This window comes from Terrapene carolina, unplaced genomic scaffold (assembly GCF_002925995.2).
Source record: "Terrapene carolina triunguis isolate 2854851 unplaced genomic scaffold, T_m_triunguis-2.0 Scaffold33392, whole genome shotgun sequence".
NCBI lineage: Eukaryota > Metazoa > Chordata > Testudines > Emydidae > Terrapene > Terrapene triunguis.
The window spans coordinates 120,037-136,889 of record NW_020697743.1 but is presented as its reverse complement, the minus strand read 5'-3'; positions in this window follow the sequence as shown (position 1 = coordinate 136,889).

Below are 16,853 nucleotides of genomic sequence, written 5' to 3'. Positions count from 1 at the left end.
GGAGCTGGGGCCTGGAGGTAGATGAAGGTAGGAAGCAGCCTGGCGAAGTAGCAGGAAGTTGACCTTAGCTGCTTGATACAGGGTCCCCAGAGGGGAGGGGAAGGAGGATGGGTGGGTCTGGGTTCCCTTACCTGCCTCCAAGGAAGGGAATGTAAAGCCCTCCTGATGCAAGGGGGTAGGGACAATTGAGCCCAGCATCGGGCTGAAGATGGGACGTAAGGTTCTTGTTGGCCTCTATCACCCTGGGAGGGGTGGGACCATAGTCACCTGGCTGGAGGGCTGAGTGATGAGAAGGTGCAAACCACTGCAGGTTTGGAGTGGCTTCTGGGATGCCAGAGTCGCAGAGGCGGCTATACCATGCCTGGCTTTGAGGGGGTGCACTGATCGGTGGGTGACCCCTCTCTGTGTCCTCTGTATAGCCCAACCCTTAAGAGTAACTTAGGATTGTAAAAATAAAGAGGGATAAAACTGGGCAGGACTTCCAGGGGTGCTGAGTACCCACAGCCCCCACTGACTTCTGTGCCCCTCTGAGGACCAGGCCTGGCTGTGATTCTCCATCTCAAACAAGATTTATGGCCCTATAGCCCTTGGAGATAATGGGTTTATTCTGGAAAATTGCAATAACTCTATAGTGCACCCATCAGCCATGGTTTATTCATGTGACCTGTAAGTGCTGCAGGCATTTAGCAGCAAGCAGTAGAGTTAAAAAGCACACTGTCTCCTTCACCTAGAGGTGATTGTAAGCTGGGGTACTTGGAGGCAGTTAGACTAAGCAGAGGCAACAAAGTTAGCAGAGGTAGTTTTGTAGCTCACCTGACACCTAAAATCAGGGGCAATCCCTTGTGCACAAAGCACAGGTGCACCCCTGTCACCTAGGAAGAGAGGCTTTGTTTTTGATTGTCCATGACTTACTTCTAGGGAATGAGCATATGAGCCAATTCAACCACTGCTGACATTGACCCGTGTAGCCAGGAATCTGCTCTCCAAGAGCCTAGAGCAGCAGTTCTAGTCAACAGCTAAGGATGGGATTTTAAAAGTACCACATTAATTTGGAAAGATGGGCAATTTAGGTAGGCAGAATGTAGCTAGCCCTCCTTTTCTGGAGCAATGTCAGCTTGGCTAACATTCAGACTAGTGCTCCCAGTATCGTTAATGACAAGTCAGGAGTGTTAGGTGCATGTAAAGAGCTGTTTGCAGTGCCCAGCAACTCTTATTGGTCCTACAAAACCTCTGAATAATGTTGCATATCCTTGAATGCCATCTACTGGCAAATCTTCTATTGGCATGCATACAGACATCTCTTTTGTACCACAGTCTTGCCACAATCAGCACCTCTATTTTATGCCTTACCTAAAATATGTCCCCTTCCACACAACAGTGCCCTGGTAGGGCACTGCTTTGGGGGAGCTTCTTAATTAACTACCACATTCTGGGGGTTTTCTTACAGGTTTCCTAGCCAAGAGCTATCTGGGCTCATGGCTGCTTTGTTTATAAAATCTGATAGAGGAGATGGCACTTTGGCTCCAGGTGCAGAGTGAAGTAAATACACAGAAATGCAGCCTTCTTTCCTGGCCCCCCTCCTGCCGGCTCACCCCTAATGATATGTCTTTGAAGATTCAGGCAGTGAGTCTGACAGTTTAAGAGCCCATCAGAAAATGCAGGCAGGCACTAGTCCCAGAAGAGCCTCTTGCAAATGGGAAGGATGGGTGAGGCCTAAGGATAGAGATGAAAGGAAGAGGGGAAGGTTGGATTAGATTGGAAAAGGCAAGTTAGATTTGAGGGGGAAGCCTTGCTTCTCCTCAGTGTTCCTACCTGCAGCAAATTGGCTTGTGCTACTTCTTTATTTCAGTTGCTGGATCAAATTCCTCTTGCAGATGAAGACCGGATAACATTCCAAGCCTATTGTAATGCTGTGTGCTGGCTGTCGAAGAGCCCTCTGGAAACCAGACTTAAAGGTAACACAAAAATGTTTTGGTTCCTTCAATAACACATCTGCACCTAGTGTTATCTGACTTCACAGCACCGTAACTCCAATACCCTTGACAGAAACCTATGTTTCCTACCCACAGATAGGAGCAATTTCATATTCACATCACTCGCTCGGCATTTTTTCTGAAAAATTGAGCTGCACCCAAGTCTCAGAATCCTCCTCCCCATCTCTGTTTTGGGTCAGATCCTCAACTGGTACAAATCAGCATAGCTCCATTGAAGTTAACGGAGCTCTATCAGTTGACACCAGCTGTGGGTCTGGCCCTATTCCTTTGTTTATAATTGATTTGGTCCCTGCTGCTTTATTCCTAACCCTATATCACACTCCGACGTGCATGACCTCATGGTTAGTTTAATAGCCACCAAGTATTTTTAAAGGGATTTTTTGTAGTTTAAAAAAATATAAAGGGTGGGATTGTTAGGTCAGATCCTCATGGGGGTGATGGGGGAATCCGCTTCAGTGACTTGACTCAGATCCTTTGCTGGGGTAGATTAGTGTAACTCCAGACACTTATTTCAAAGAAGGATGGCTTTCTAAGACATTCCAGACAAAATGTCCAAAAACATGTTCCATCAGAAAAGTAACTTTTGTTCACAGTGGAGCGTCTTCCTGATTGACTTTTACTGTTGCTTCAAGTGGGGCCTTGCAAAGTTTTGTTATGCTGCAGATCTGGCCCAACTGGCTTGCAGCAAGTGATCAGCACCTATTTAGGCACCCAGATGACATGGCAGACTTTCAAGAGTGCTCAGCAGCCAGCCCTTCCCTTTGTTCTCAGTGAGGCTGAGGGAGTGGGGGGAAGGATATTCTGCATTGTTCTAGATGGGAAGTGCTGGTAGCTGAGCACTCTGGAACATCTGACACCCCGATGCAGAGTCCTTTCTGCCGAGGGCAAGTCCCAGCATTCACTTTGCTCTGAAGGCCAGTTTACCAATTTGCCCTGCTATTGTCTCGGTGCAATTTGAATTCTGTCGGGGATGTCAGAACAGAGACTGGCATAATATGAATCCTGGGAAGGCCTGTCCCTGCCCTGTCCACTGCTGAAGGTGAAGCGTTTGGAGGGATAGGAGCTAGCACTGAGGGAGCACTAGCAAGGCGGGGGTTACGTTGATGCCAGGCATGAGCAGTAGAAGACCCCAAGAGTTAAATTCTGGTAGCTAAGAGCTGGATGGAAACTTGCTCACAGGCTGAGGCTATTATCCTCTATGAGGGACTGCAATGCTGCTTCCCCCACCCACTGCTGCCAGCGAAGCACTAAAGAATCCTGCTGGGTGCACTTGCTGTTTAATGAGTCATGTGTTGAATTTACCGGTGGGGGTTGGGAGCCTTACATTTTTTTAAGAACAGCTTGAATTCCTTTTATGCTATGCATAATTTTATAATTATATAAGTAACGCAGCAAGGAAAGCAGTAGGGCTTCCCTTCCCTGCCTGGTCCCCTCCAGTTCTGGGACAGGTAAGACTTTTCTGCACTGTGGGCCAAGTTTTGGCCATGTCTGTTTTTTATGGCTATCCTGGTGAGAATGGGGTTTTATTGCAATAAGGCCTAGCACTGCAGATAAAGTCAGTGAGGCCATAAGCACATTTAGCAAAGGTGAGGGCATGTTGCCTCAGCTGGGACTACAGCTTCCTGGTCCAGTGATAAGCATTGTGACAACCTGGCAAGGGGAATGGCAGGGTGACCCAAGTAAATCACTCCTCACACAGCTACTGTTTTAGGTTCTTCTCCTTTTCTGTTGGGGATCAGTTCCTTTCCCATTAACTACTAAACAAAGGCCTTTGCCCCATGAGGTGTGCTGAGGATAAATCATGCCCTCCAGCATTACTGGGGACAGTGGAAGATAGGCAGAAAATTCTGACTTTGAGTCTGTCCAGTTTCTGCAGCAGCGTCCAGTCAGAGCAGTAGTTCTCAATCCATGACCCAATCAGCACACAGCTGCGGCCCATGTGACATCCTCAGGTCCATACAGGTAGAATATATATTGTGTGGATGTGGCCCACATAACACATAGAGAGCTGCATCTGCAACCCACAATGATAAATAGGTAGAGAATCACTGAGTCAGAGTTACAGCCCTTGCAGAGGGTGCTGGCAAGGTGGATTAAAATAGGCTCCAGGGGGCGGAGGCCTACAGCATTCTTGGAAAGATCCAGTCAAAGATGGCAGACTTTGCCTCTGTACGTGTGTGGGGCGGCTAAGCTGGCATCAGAGCTATCCCGCAGTAGCACATGAGCAGGGCCCTGCTATACTGGAGCAACAAGTATAGCCACCAGCAGCAGGGCTTGAGGTTCCATGCAAGATCATGTTGAGGTTCAACATCACTTTGTATAGTGTAGCCCCCTCTGGCTTAATAAGACAACACACTCGGTGGGTTATCTGCAGCAAGGATTGAACCTGGAACTTCTACATGAGCTTCTGGCTAAGCAAAAATGACCCAGCTCCATTAGCTAAAGCTAAAGCCGGCCCAGGCACCGATAGAGGGGGACACAGCACCACATGGAGTCAGTTACAATACCACAGACTCTGGTCCATGTCCACCTCCACCCTCCCTTATTTTTGGGTGGGAAGGGGAGATTCCCCTCAGGCTCATCAGCCCCACTCCTTCCATATAGACTGGCCTGTGACAGCTTGTATGAGGCCTGTTTTCCTCCCCTGCTCCTGTACAGTTGTGGCCCTTAGTAAGAGGGTTAGAATGAAAGTGCCACCTTAGCCAAATAGTTGGTCTCATTTTTCAAACAGGCCAACCTGGAGTTGACGTTGACTAGGGGGTTGCCCCACCCTTGGTAGCTAAAACTCCAGAAGGGAAATTTGCATTGTGAGTGGGGAACCTTCTTTCTAGCTGAGCTGTGCGTGGAGATCCAATGATGGCCATGGGGCTGTGTGAGTCCTACAGCACTGATGTCATCTAAGAAGGAAGATATTCTCCAGAAACCTACATCATTATTTGAAGTGTATTGGAATCAGAAAAATAAAATATCAGCTATCATGGAGTCGAGGTGCGTACTGCATTGTGGATATTGCCAGACAGCTGGGTCATCAGGGACGTTAGGAAAATGCCATAAAGGAAACCAATCATAAAAGCTGCCTGGAGGCTTGAAGCAGCTCTTACTATATTCCCAGCTGAGTACATCAAAATGGAAAATGAAGAGACCGTGTAAACGCTGTCTGTTTTAAATGCCTGTCTTCTATTAGTGTGGGGGGTTTGGTTTGAACTAAGCTATTTGTCACAGTTCAAGGCATCTGCACTGGCATGGTTCCTTGAGGGCATCTACTCTAGGCTCCCAGCTCCTCAGAGGTCCCAGATATTTATTCTTAAAGAGACTTGCTGATAAGGTGAAAGCATTAGAGAGAGAACCGGTTTTTGACAGTTCCTATACGCATGCTAAAAAGATTACTCAAGGTCCACTCTCAGTTGTGTGGGGGTCTCAGTTCCTTCCACCACTTCCCAGGAAGGCTTGAGGACCCCCTGGGACAGAAGGCTCTGGCAATTTGGTTGGTCAGAAAGAAGGCCCTGAGTCCATTTAAACTCAGGCTATTTATCCAAAAATTCTTTCTTTGTCTGGTGGTCTCCAGGGCGTCCACTTCGAGCCAGTACAGGCAAGCTTCTCCAGGAGGAGGCATGTTTCTGAAGATGAAACAACTGAGTGAATTTGCCTATTCACCCTCTCTGCTCTTAGTTCCTGCAGGAACTGTGGCCACATACATGCAATCCCTGGCACCCACGGATACATAAACGTGTACAGTAAGATATTACAGGAAATGTTCCTGTCTGGCTGAATTTTTGAACGAGAAGGCTGGTGAAGTTCAGTAACAGAAGGATTCTTGAACACAAGCAATGATTTACTTAGAGAGAGGTGGACTTAACTTCCTAACTATAAAATAGCTTAGCATTGTAGAAAACAAAATTGATCATGTTAACCCGTCGATTGTTGCCACATATCTCTGTAACGCCTTTCTCTGGAGGTGTGACCTGCTCCATTCTTCCCAGTGAGCTCAGATGCTCCATGACAAGTTAAAAAATGTCAACATTAACTATTTCACTGCTGATCCAAGCATGGAATAGCGATGGTCCGTATTACGAAGAACTGCACAGTGTACAGCGAACGGTGTCTCACTTTGTCCGAAGTAGGTGGACACTCTTTGTGGACAGGGCTTGGCAGAGTACTCTCTTTTCCCTCTCTCTCCCCAATTCCATCTCTGCTACACGGGTATGGCACAGTCACTTCCAGCAGGTGTGACTTGACATTGGAGATGTCAGCTGGCAGCCAGGATTATGTAGCTAATTTAGGATGACCAAATATGGCTCATATTTGGCAAATATACCAGTGTCATGCAAGTTGCCTATCCCTAGCAACAAATGTAATCACGTGAGGATCTATCACTAGGCCAAACTGAGCTCAGGTATAGGACGACACGACTCCCTTTGAAGACAGTGTCAGTTCTGCTCACTTACCCTTGTGCTAAATTTGCCCCACAGTGTCCACCAAAGCACTCCCAACCTTGAAAAAGCAGCAGCTCAATGTGGCTCACCATGAGAACTCCTTTAAGCCCTGTGGAGTGACATGACTTCTCTTTAGCTTCTGCAGCTGCCGTTTTCTCCCTCTGCTCCGCAGCAGGCGATTGCGAAACAGCCGGGAAGTGGAGTGCTGGAGCGGGCACTGCAGAAGACGTGTCTAGTTCTGACTGAGTTGCTCTGGTCACGCTGTCTGGAGTTGCCACTCACTGCTGTGAGCCATCTCGGGCAGACTGTCAAGAAGCAGGGCAGAGACCCCAAAGGGGTTATGTGTTCTGTAATTAGATTTCACCGACCCAGTATCCATGTGTGAACTCCTAAAGCATTACAACAGTCTTACCATAAAATCACAGGCAGGCCCCTTGGGCATTCCAGTCTTTCTTGCCAGCCAGGCAACTGGACTTAGTGATAGATGGTCCCTTACACCAAAAATCACAACAATGTTCAGGTTACTCCCACTCCCAGAGGACCAGTCACTTACTCCGGGTCAATTTGCACCTTAGATCTCGCACCAAAGACAATGTTTTAAGTCAGTCCTATAGTAAACTATGTAAGGATTGATTAGCTAAGGAAAGAAAGGAACATTATTACGAGGCTAAAGCAGGCAAGCATACAGGTACAAATGAGTTCCAGTCAATGGTTCCAAAAGGTGATAGAGTTCTAGTCATCTGTCAGCTCTGAATGTCTTTTAGGGCTAACCCAGGTTGACCCAGGAGATCTCTGCTTCTGTTTCCTGGCTCCAGCCCTATGAGCGAGCACACAGCAAAAGAAATAAAAATGTTCTTGTCGGTTATTTTTATTTTCTTCTCCCAGAACTCAAGCTGATGAGACGAGCCCTTTTGGATGTAGACTCTTCATGGGCGCAAGGAGGCAATTAACAAAGGCTTTGTATTGTGCTGTCCCACAGTGGTCCATTTAATTTTGATTAAGCGTTGTTGAGGGGCAGGAGACGATCTCTCCCGACTGGGTTCACAGTTTCAGAGCAAACTTTTTTTTTACAGTTACAAAGCAAATACTTAATATTGCCTTATAGCAAATGATAAAGAAATTATACATGTGATTAATGCATGCAGCAATTTACAAGCATTTCATAAAGTCTTAAACACATTATTATAATCCCAGTCCCCATCTGAACCATACTAAGCGATTGGTTTCCAGCAATGAATTTGTCAGTGCTCAGCTGGCGCCTAACGCCAACATCACACCCTCACTACCCCCTTAATGATACGTGTGGAGGCATGTTATTTCTAATTAGTCCTTTCTCAAATCAAATCACACATTTCTATATTCAGGTTGGTTCCGTAATTGGTAAACTAGAAATCTTATTGGATTAGCTTGACTGAGAGATACAAGAAACATGTAAGATAACATTATGCTGAGGCATCACTTAACTGTAGATATAAATCAATCGCCTACCTTACTTCACTGAAGTCAAAACAAAATTAGTGCTTAATTAGCAAGGACTGAAGTAAGAAAGGCTTTGCTGAAATGCCTAGTAGGATTAACTGCCTGAAATGAGAAGTCTAACAATACCATTTTTGAAGTCCAGAGTTCATTTGATTAATTAAACAATTACAACACACAGTACATTTCCTGCACACTAATGACCAGATGGGGAAAGCTGATGGGCACAGGAAAAAAAAATCCCAGCTGCTTTTCAAACCAAGCTTTGCTGAAATTACTATTGTTAGTAAACCTCTTTGTTTAAAAAATATTTTCTTTCCTGCATCATGTAATAAGAAAAATAGTCTCCATTTTTTTATGAGTTTGTTGTTGCCTGGGATGTCTATTAAATGAAAGCTGCCAAGCACAATTCCTTTCTTGCTTTGCAATATTCTCTGGGAGGTTATTTCCCCCTCATTCCAATTAAAATTGTGAATGCTAATTTTCCCTCCATGAATAAGTTTCCCTCCCATTCTTTCTAGACTATGCAATAAAAGGAGAGTTGCAGGGTATGTAGAAAGTGAAATAGAAGTCTGAATTACGTTGTAACACATGCTCTACAGCCTCAGGCGTGTATACTATCCAGCTTACCACACAAGGCCTTAGGCCTGAAACAGGCCACCATGACTAGTTGACCAAAAGATAACCCTGTACCACTAAAGCTACATTTTACAGTAAAAGATGTAAGTGCCGCTGTTCCAATAGATTGCAGTATATTTTCCAATATGCCAGTTAATACTGTAAAATGTCTAATAGCTTTTGATACTATCTCACGTGACCTTCTCTTGAACAAGCTAGAGAAATATAGCCTAAAATGACCCTATTATAAGGTGGATGCACAACTGGTTGGAAAAGGGTACTTGGAGAGGAGTTATCAATGGTTCACAATCAAGCTGGAAGGGCATCGAGTGGACTCCCACAGAGCCCAGTCCTGGGTCTGGTTCTATTCAATATCTTCATAAATGATTTGAATAATGGCAGAGGCATCCGCTTATCAATGTTGTGGATTATACAAAGCTGGAATGGGTTGCAAGCACTTTGGAGGACAGGATTAGAATTCAAAATGCTTTGGGAATTCTAGTGGATCACAAGCTAAATATGAGTCAATAATATAATAATAATAAAAAAAAGTGAACATCATTCTGGGATGTATTAGCTGATGTGTTGTAAGCAAGACACAAGAAGTAATTCTTTCACTTTACTCAGCACTGATAAGGCCTCATCTGGAGTATTGCGTCCAGTTCTGGGCACCACATGTTGAAAAAGATATGGACAAATTGAAGAAAGTCCAGAGGAGAGCAACAAAAATGAAGATCTAGAGAAAATGCCCTATGAGGAAAGAATGAAAAAATTGGGTTTGTTTAGTCTGGAGAAGAAAAGATTGAGGGGTGCGGGTTGTTATAAAGAAGAGGGTGATAAATTCTATAGAAGAGGGTGATAAATTGTTCTCCTTATGCACTGAGCATGGGACAAGAAGTAATGGGCTTAAATTGTAGCAAGGGAAATTTAGGTTAGACATTTGGAAAACCTTCCTAACTGAACGTGAACAAATTACTGGAACAAATTACCTAGGGAGACTGTGGGATCGCTGTCATTGGAGGTTTTTAAAAATACGTTAGACAAACACCTGTCAGGGATGGTTTAGATTGACATAGCATATAGAGTGGGTCATAGCTGTGAGTGCCTACCTCAGGGCAGACTGTCAGCAAACAGGCAGACACCCCCAGCTGACGGTGTGTTCTATTTCCCCAAGCCAGTAACAAATGTGAACTTCTGGATCAATAGAAGTGTCTGACCATGGAGTCACGGACAGTCCCCTTAGACCCTCCAGTCTATCTTGCCACCCAGGCAAACTGGAGTTTGTGATAAAATAGTCACTTACACACAAAAAATCACACCACATTTAGGTTGCTTCCAGTCCCAAGTGACCAGTCACTTACTCCAGATCAATTGGTACCCTAGATCTTACACCAAAGACAATGCTAGCAGCCAATTCTATAGTAAACTAACAGAAGGTTTATTAGCTAAGAAAAGGACATGAGAATTATTGAGAGGTTACGGCAGATAAAATATATATAGAGGTGAGTCACAGTTTGTAATTCCAAATGATGGCAGTGATGTAATAAACTGCCAGTTTCCCAAAAGTTTTTTCAGGGTACCCAGTTTGTCTCTGGGAATCGCCACTTTGCATCTGGTACACTTCCCTGTAAGCGTTCAGACAGTCCAGAGATGAAGGATCTTTCCTTGAATCCATACTTATAGCTTCTTCTCACATAAAACAAGCTTACAGGGTCACGTCCACGTGGGTTTTTCCTTTGATGATAAAGCGTGAGGAATGCATTTGGAACCTTTGACCGCCAATCATCACACACAATGACCACTTGCTTTTAAATTAGTACTTTTCTGATACTGTAGTTCTTCATTTGCATTCCACGAGGCTTCTTTCTCCTTTGCCAGGTTATTTCGTTACCGGGGTATACACAATGTAAATGTTTACTACTATATTATAATGGGATACAGATAAGTGAAAATGATGCAAGTAACATCCCATTAGTTCAGGGGCGGCTCCAGGCACCAGCGCAGTAAGCGCGTGCCTGGGGCGGCAAGCCGCGGGGGGTGACATGTCGGTCGCTGTAAGGGCAGCAGTCAGGCGGCCTTCGGCGGTGTGCCTGCGGGAGTTCGGCGGCAATTTGGCGGCAAGTACGCCGAAGCCGCAGGACTGGCAGACCACCCGCAGAAACGCCGCCGAATCCGCGTGACCGCTGACCGCCCGCAGGGATGCCGCCGAAGCCTGCCTGACTGCCGTGCTTGGGGGCGGCAAAAAACATAGAGCCGCCCCTGCACTAGTTTTCCTGAAGTGTAAACACCTAATACACTCTTATACATGTAACAATCACTTTGCTCTGTACTAATACACAAGTGAATTGGCCTGAGGCTTCAACATGAGTTGGCAGCTGGTCTGCCAGCATCACACAGATAATACTAAGGGCTTGTCTACAGTGCCAATGTTAAAGGGCTGCTGTGGCAGCATGGCTTGTGTAGTCGTGGCACAGCGCTGGGGGAGAGACACAAAATAACCCACCTCCACAAGAGGTGTAGCTCCCAGTGCGGGTGCACTGTTGCTTTACAGTGCTGAAACTTACTGTACTCAGGGAGTGTTGAAGTGCTGTAAAGTGCCAGTGTAGACAAGAATCATAGAAGATCAGGGTTGGAAGGGACCTCAGCAGGTCATCTAGTCCAACCCCTGCTCAAAGCAGGACTAATCCCCAGACAGATTTTTGCCCCAGTTCCCTAAATGGCCCCCTTGAGGATTGAACTCACAACCCTGGGTTTAGCAGGCCAATGCTCAAACCACTGAGCTATCCCCTCCCTGAATAATTTTTTAAAAATGTCACTGTTTCACAGCTTGCTCCTGTTTTTCCAGCTAGGCTCAACCAGCACCATTTCTTCATAATTAATCAAACATCATAAAAATCAAACCTCAACTGGTTTGTTCGAAAGCATTTACAAGTTTGGCATTGCAGGTTCATGAGAATAATGGAACAACAGCAATGGCAGCTAGCATTAGACAGTGGAACACCCTTGCTCCTTCAATTCTGCCAATTTGTGTTTAAAAGCGTTGTGGATTTCATTCTATAACAGCCACACCAATCTCATTGACACTGTAATCTAAACAGTCCTAATCTTTGGCTGGTTACAAGAACTGTATAGCACAACTTGCATGAAGAGATGCAGCAGTGACTGTAAGCCTTATCTTGAGCAAACTGTATGGTCCCCAAAGCATAAATTAGCGGGCTAAAGACTGACAACAACTTGAATTAGAGAGACAAGGTGGTTGAGGTCATATATTTTATTGGACCAATTTCTGTTAGTGAGAGAGAGAAGCTTTTGAGCTACACAGAACTCTTCAGGTCTAGCTCTTCAGGCAAACCCTTAGTCTTGCCTCATTGTAGGGGACTGGCCATAGATGACCTATCGAGGTCCCTTCCAGTCCTACAGTTCTATGATTTCAGGGGATTTTGTAATATATTTAAGTTGCTATGGTAATTCATTGATGTAGCTCTCAATGGGAACTGAGGGGATAGCCAGTGAGAAATGGGAGTGTGGGATGTGGAAGTACAGATAAGAAAAAAGGGGTTGGAACACTTATGCATTTATATGAGTCTTAGTAGACGTAAGCATAACTCAGGATAAAAAGGTATTGGCTGGCCTGTGTGCTGGGGGTGGGGAGAACATAGGGACACAAGGGAAGATGCCAGGTTGACAACCATGGGTGGTGGTGGTGATGAGGAAGAGAATGACTGATGCTCCAGGGTCCCCCAGCAGGAGATGTGAGTGATGCCTGTCCTAGGGCTAATTACTTTGCATGCTCTCTCTATTTGCTATCGTATTTTAGTGTTGGTGGGATTGTTTATCTGCTTAGTGGATTTGTTAATAAAGGGACTTAAGATAAATGACAATTATTTCCCATGCGCTTCTAGGGTCTCTCATTCTAATGATACTGATGATGATATTCCTGATGCTGTAGCCCGCAGGACACTGAACCTTTATTGATCATGTCGTAGGTTTCACACACACCCCACTCTGAACTTTAGGGTACAGATGTGGGGACCCTCATGAGAACCCCTAAGCTTAATTACCAGCTTAGATCAGTATGCTGCCACCACCCAAATCGTTGAAAACAATTGTTTATGAGTCATTTGGGAAACTCTGTCTTCTCCCCCAATATCTCTCCCTCCCAAGTACTGTAACCCTTCCCTGGGTAACCTTGAGAGACTTCTCCACCAATTTCCTGGTGAACATCGATCCAAACCCTTGGATCTTAAAAGAAGGAGAAATTAATCATCTCCCCCTTTCCTGGAAGGATTTGAGTTAATTTCCCTTTCCCCCACCAATTCCTGGTGAGTCCAGATTCAACCCCCTTGGATCTTAAAACAAGGAAAAATCAATCAGGTTCTTAAAATAAGACTTTTAATTAAAGAAAAGGGGTAAAAGAATTACTTCCGTGAGATTAGCATACAAGCTACTCTCTCACAGACAACAGATTCAAAACACAGAGGCCCACAATTTCCCTTCCAATAGCATTGTGATCCAATAGCTAACTCTTTAGTATTTTATCTTTATTTTAAGCCCTAATAGTTGGGGTGAAAACCTTAAAAATGTGACACCCCCCAAAAAAAGAAATTGATGCACTACATCTGCTTGAGTCTGCAGACTGCCTGAAATCAGAGCTCAGAGAGCTGGGAATTGCATTAATCTCAGTGGGTTGATAAATCTGAAACCTAATTTCAGGGTAAGATTTTTAAAACATTGTGGTCTGATTCTCATTTACACTGGGACCCCTTTGCACCACTCCGAAAGTGTAAATTGGGCAAATGAGACTCAAGCCTTCAGAGACGGCTTAACCCTGTGTCCTATGAGTGCTATTAACGTCACTGGGAGCAGCTAAAGTCACACCATCATGCGGGCTAACGGCCCCAATTTCCCCCTGCCAAATCCTCCATTGATGGTTTCTAATGACGCCATTTGCTGTGATCAGCGGAAAAATTAACAACAGAAAATGTGGTAACAGAATAAGTTGGCTTTACTAGCTGAATGACATGCTGATTGCTTTACTCCTCTTCCATGAAAGTGCCACATATTCTCCAGCCTGATGTACAGGCTAGGGGGCCTTGGCCAACATTTAGGTCTGATTTGCTGCAGTGTACGGAGGGCCTTGCCTGGAATCCCTGGGCTAGATCAATCAAAGCTGTGCTCATGGACGTTGATGGCAGCACTTAAAGTGCAACAGGAGTGGTGGGGACAATGCCCTGCCCTGCAGATGTTCCTCCATCCTGTCATGGTGGGCCCACCTTGGGGGGTAGTTCAGTCCTTGCGCCCATTCTGTTTTTGGCATCTCCGCCTTCCAATGAGGAGCCAAATAGTCAGGGCTCGTGTGATGCAGACATTTGTCTATAAGGAGGCTGTGGACAGAGCCTTAGCCTGGGGCTCAGGAGCCCTGGGTTCTATTCCCAGTCTATCACTGACCCGTTGGGTGACTCTGGGCACATCACTTTGCCTCGCTGGGCCTCAGTTTCCCCATCTGTACAAGAGCGGTAATGATACTAACCTGGTTGGGAAGGTGCTGTGCGATCTGATAAAAAGGATTATCTACATATTATTAAGTATTAGATTGAAATCGCCAATATTTTACATACATCACTGAAAAAATCCATGGCATGGTGATGACTTTTCAATCGCTACCAGTTCTGGGCTGGATGTGAAGCTGTGACCCAGCTGGGGAAGGCTTTGTATTCCACTACCATTACGTGATCCAGTCTTTGCTTCTCTGAGGCTCTTTGAAGTAATTGGTTTGTCACTCAGCCTTTCTATCCTCAGTTTAGATGGGGTTGTGTGTATTTAATAATTTATGCTTGAGTCTAGAATGTTATATCACGTCTTCCTGTTAGACAATATTGATCTGCAAAGTGTATATATTGTTTTCTTCCCTCTAATGCAGTACTTCCAGGAGGTTTATCCTTTACCTTCAGATGCAAGAACCTGTGAATTTACCTTAAACTATTCTTGTATTTGTCGCCTGTTCTTGTAATTGCCACCTCCTTTCTTATGCATTTGGAATTTACTCTGTGATCCTGCAATTTTTGAGGTGTGAAGTGAAAGACAAACAATCCACAGCTAACCTGTTCCTCTCTAGATATGCTTGATGAAAAGGGAAGAGGGCTACAGAAAGCATGACTCACTCCTTAGCAAAGGTTCCCTAAATAGAATGCTTTTAAAGATTTACCATGTCGCCTCAACAGCTGGTTAAACGTGTGTAACGTTGTGCAGGGGAAATGAAGTTAGTGCCCAATGTGGCCAAATTGCAAAACAATGGCCGTGCATTTTCCTGTTCCTTGTCTTGTGGACTGACATTAGTGAGGAGTAAGTGGGATATTAGGGTACGTCTTCACTACCTGCCGTATCGGCGGGTAGCAATCGATTTATCCAGGATCGATATATCGCGTCTCGTTAAGACGCGATATATCGATCCCCGAACGCGCTCACCATCGACTCCGGAACTCCACCAGAGCGAGCAGCGGTAGCGCAGTCGACGGGGGAGCCGCGGCCGTCAATCCCGCGCCGTCTGGACCCCAGGTAATTCGATCCAAGATACTTCGACTTCAGCTACGCTATTCACGTAGCTGAAGTTGCGTATCTTGGATCGATTCCCCCCCCAGTGTAGACCAGCCCTTAAATGGCGTATGCCTCTCCAATACATAGAAAGACTGTAGCTTGGTCGATGCATTCACCGCTGTATGTTTTGCTCAGTACACTGGTGCATTCATTTGAGCTCGCCTGCAGTTAGAAAAGACAATAAGGCTTTGAGAGGAGATCATTAAAGACACACAATCCAGCTTCCCTCCCCCCGCCACCAAGTAAGTTTGGTAATGGGAAGAATGCTGCTCTCCCCCTCTGCTAAAGCACACTGGCCCACATGCTCAAAGGTCGGGAGGTGCCACTCTTCACAGAACAAAGGATGACCAGAAATGTCACAAAAACATGGATCTTTCCATGGCACTATTCTAAAAAAGCGATTAGTCCATGACTTCGATCAAACTGGTTGTAGTATGGAAAGGGAAATATGCTCCTTGTAATGGTCCCCCCAAGGCATGGCTGGCCTTTTCAAAGGCGCCGGATGGAGTTGGTAGCACCCAGCTCCTACTTAAGTTCAGTGGAAGTTGCTCATCGCTAGACCTTAGGCTACTCTGCTTACACCTGGGTAAGGAAATACAGAGGAGGAGAAGTAGAAAAAGGGAGTGAAACGAGCATCCTTGCTCGGTGGGTTGCTCATTCTGCGAGCATTCCCGCTAATTCAGCAGATGCGATGCTGATGTCTATTCGGCATTTTGGAGGGAGCCTCCCAGGCTGTGTCGATAGACCTGGGTTAGCAGGACTAGCACTGGTGCTCTAAAAATAGCTGTGCTGGTAGCATTTTGACACTGTGCCTCAGGCTCTTAAGCCCACCCGCCTCCCTAGGCTTCAGAGCCCAAGCTTCAGTCCCAGTCACAACTTCAAAGCACTGTTTACACAGCTATTTTTAGAGCACTAGTGTGAGCCCTGCTAGCCTGCGCCAGAATGCTGTGTAGACCTACCCTTAAGGCCCTGACGCAGGCTGGAGCAAAAGCAGCCAACTTTACCCATATGTGTAGTTCCATTGACTTCAGTTACTGTCTGTGCTTAGAGTTAGGCAGGGATTTAAGGGACAGATTTTCAAAAGTATTTCGGTGCCTGAAGATGCAGATAGGCACCAACTCTAATTTTCAAAAGTGCCTAAGCAGCTTAGGTGCCTGATTTGTGGAAGGTCTATTGCTTAGGTGCTTTTGAAAATCCCATTAGGCATCTGTCTTCATCTTCTGGGCCTAAATACCTTTGAAAACCTGGCCCTAAAGTGCTTTGCTGGAGTGGTGCCAGCATGCTCCGAACCTTTCAGGGTCAAGGCCCCTACGTAGGATTAATTTTTTTTCCCTTAAAGATAGGACAAAAAAAAATCCTAGAAAAGTATATCCACTTTAGCAGATCAATATTTTTGCTCCCATCTAATTGTTCTAAAGCAAAATCCAATTACTGACAAGGTTTTAGCCACATCTGGCTGTTCAACCTGCTGATTTTTTAAAATCTATTTTAACACACAAGTACCCAGTCTTTCATTTTAAAAATCAATAAATTAGCCTCATTATGCTCCAATTTCCTGGCTGCATGCAAACAGTGCAATTACACTAAACAAACAGGGTGTAGCATCTGTGATTTCATCGAACGCCTCATAAAAATGATAATACTGCACAGCTAAAGATTTACTGATATCCCAAATGTCTGATTATTTTTATGAGCGCTAATAATTGCAAATGCAAGAAGTGCTCAGGACTTTTGGATT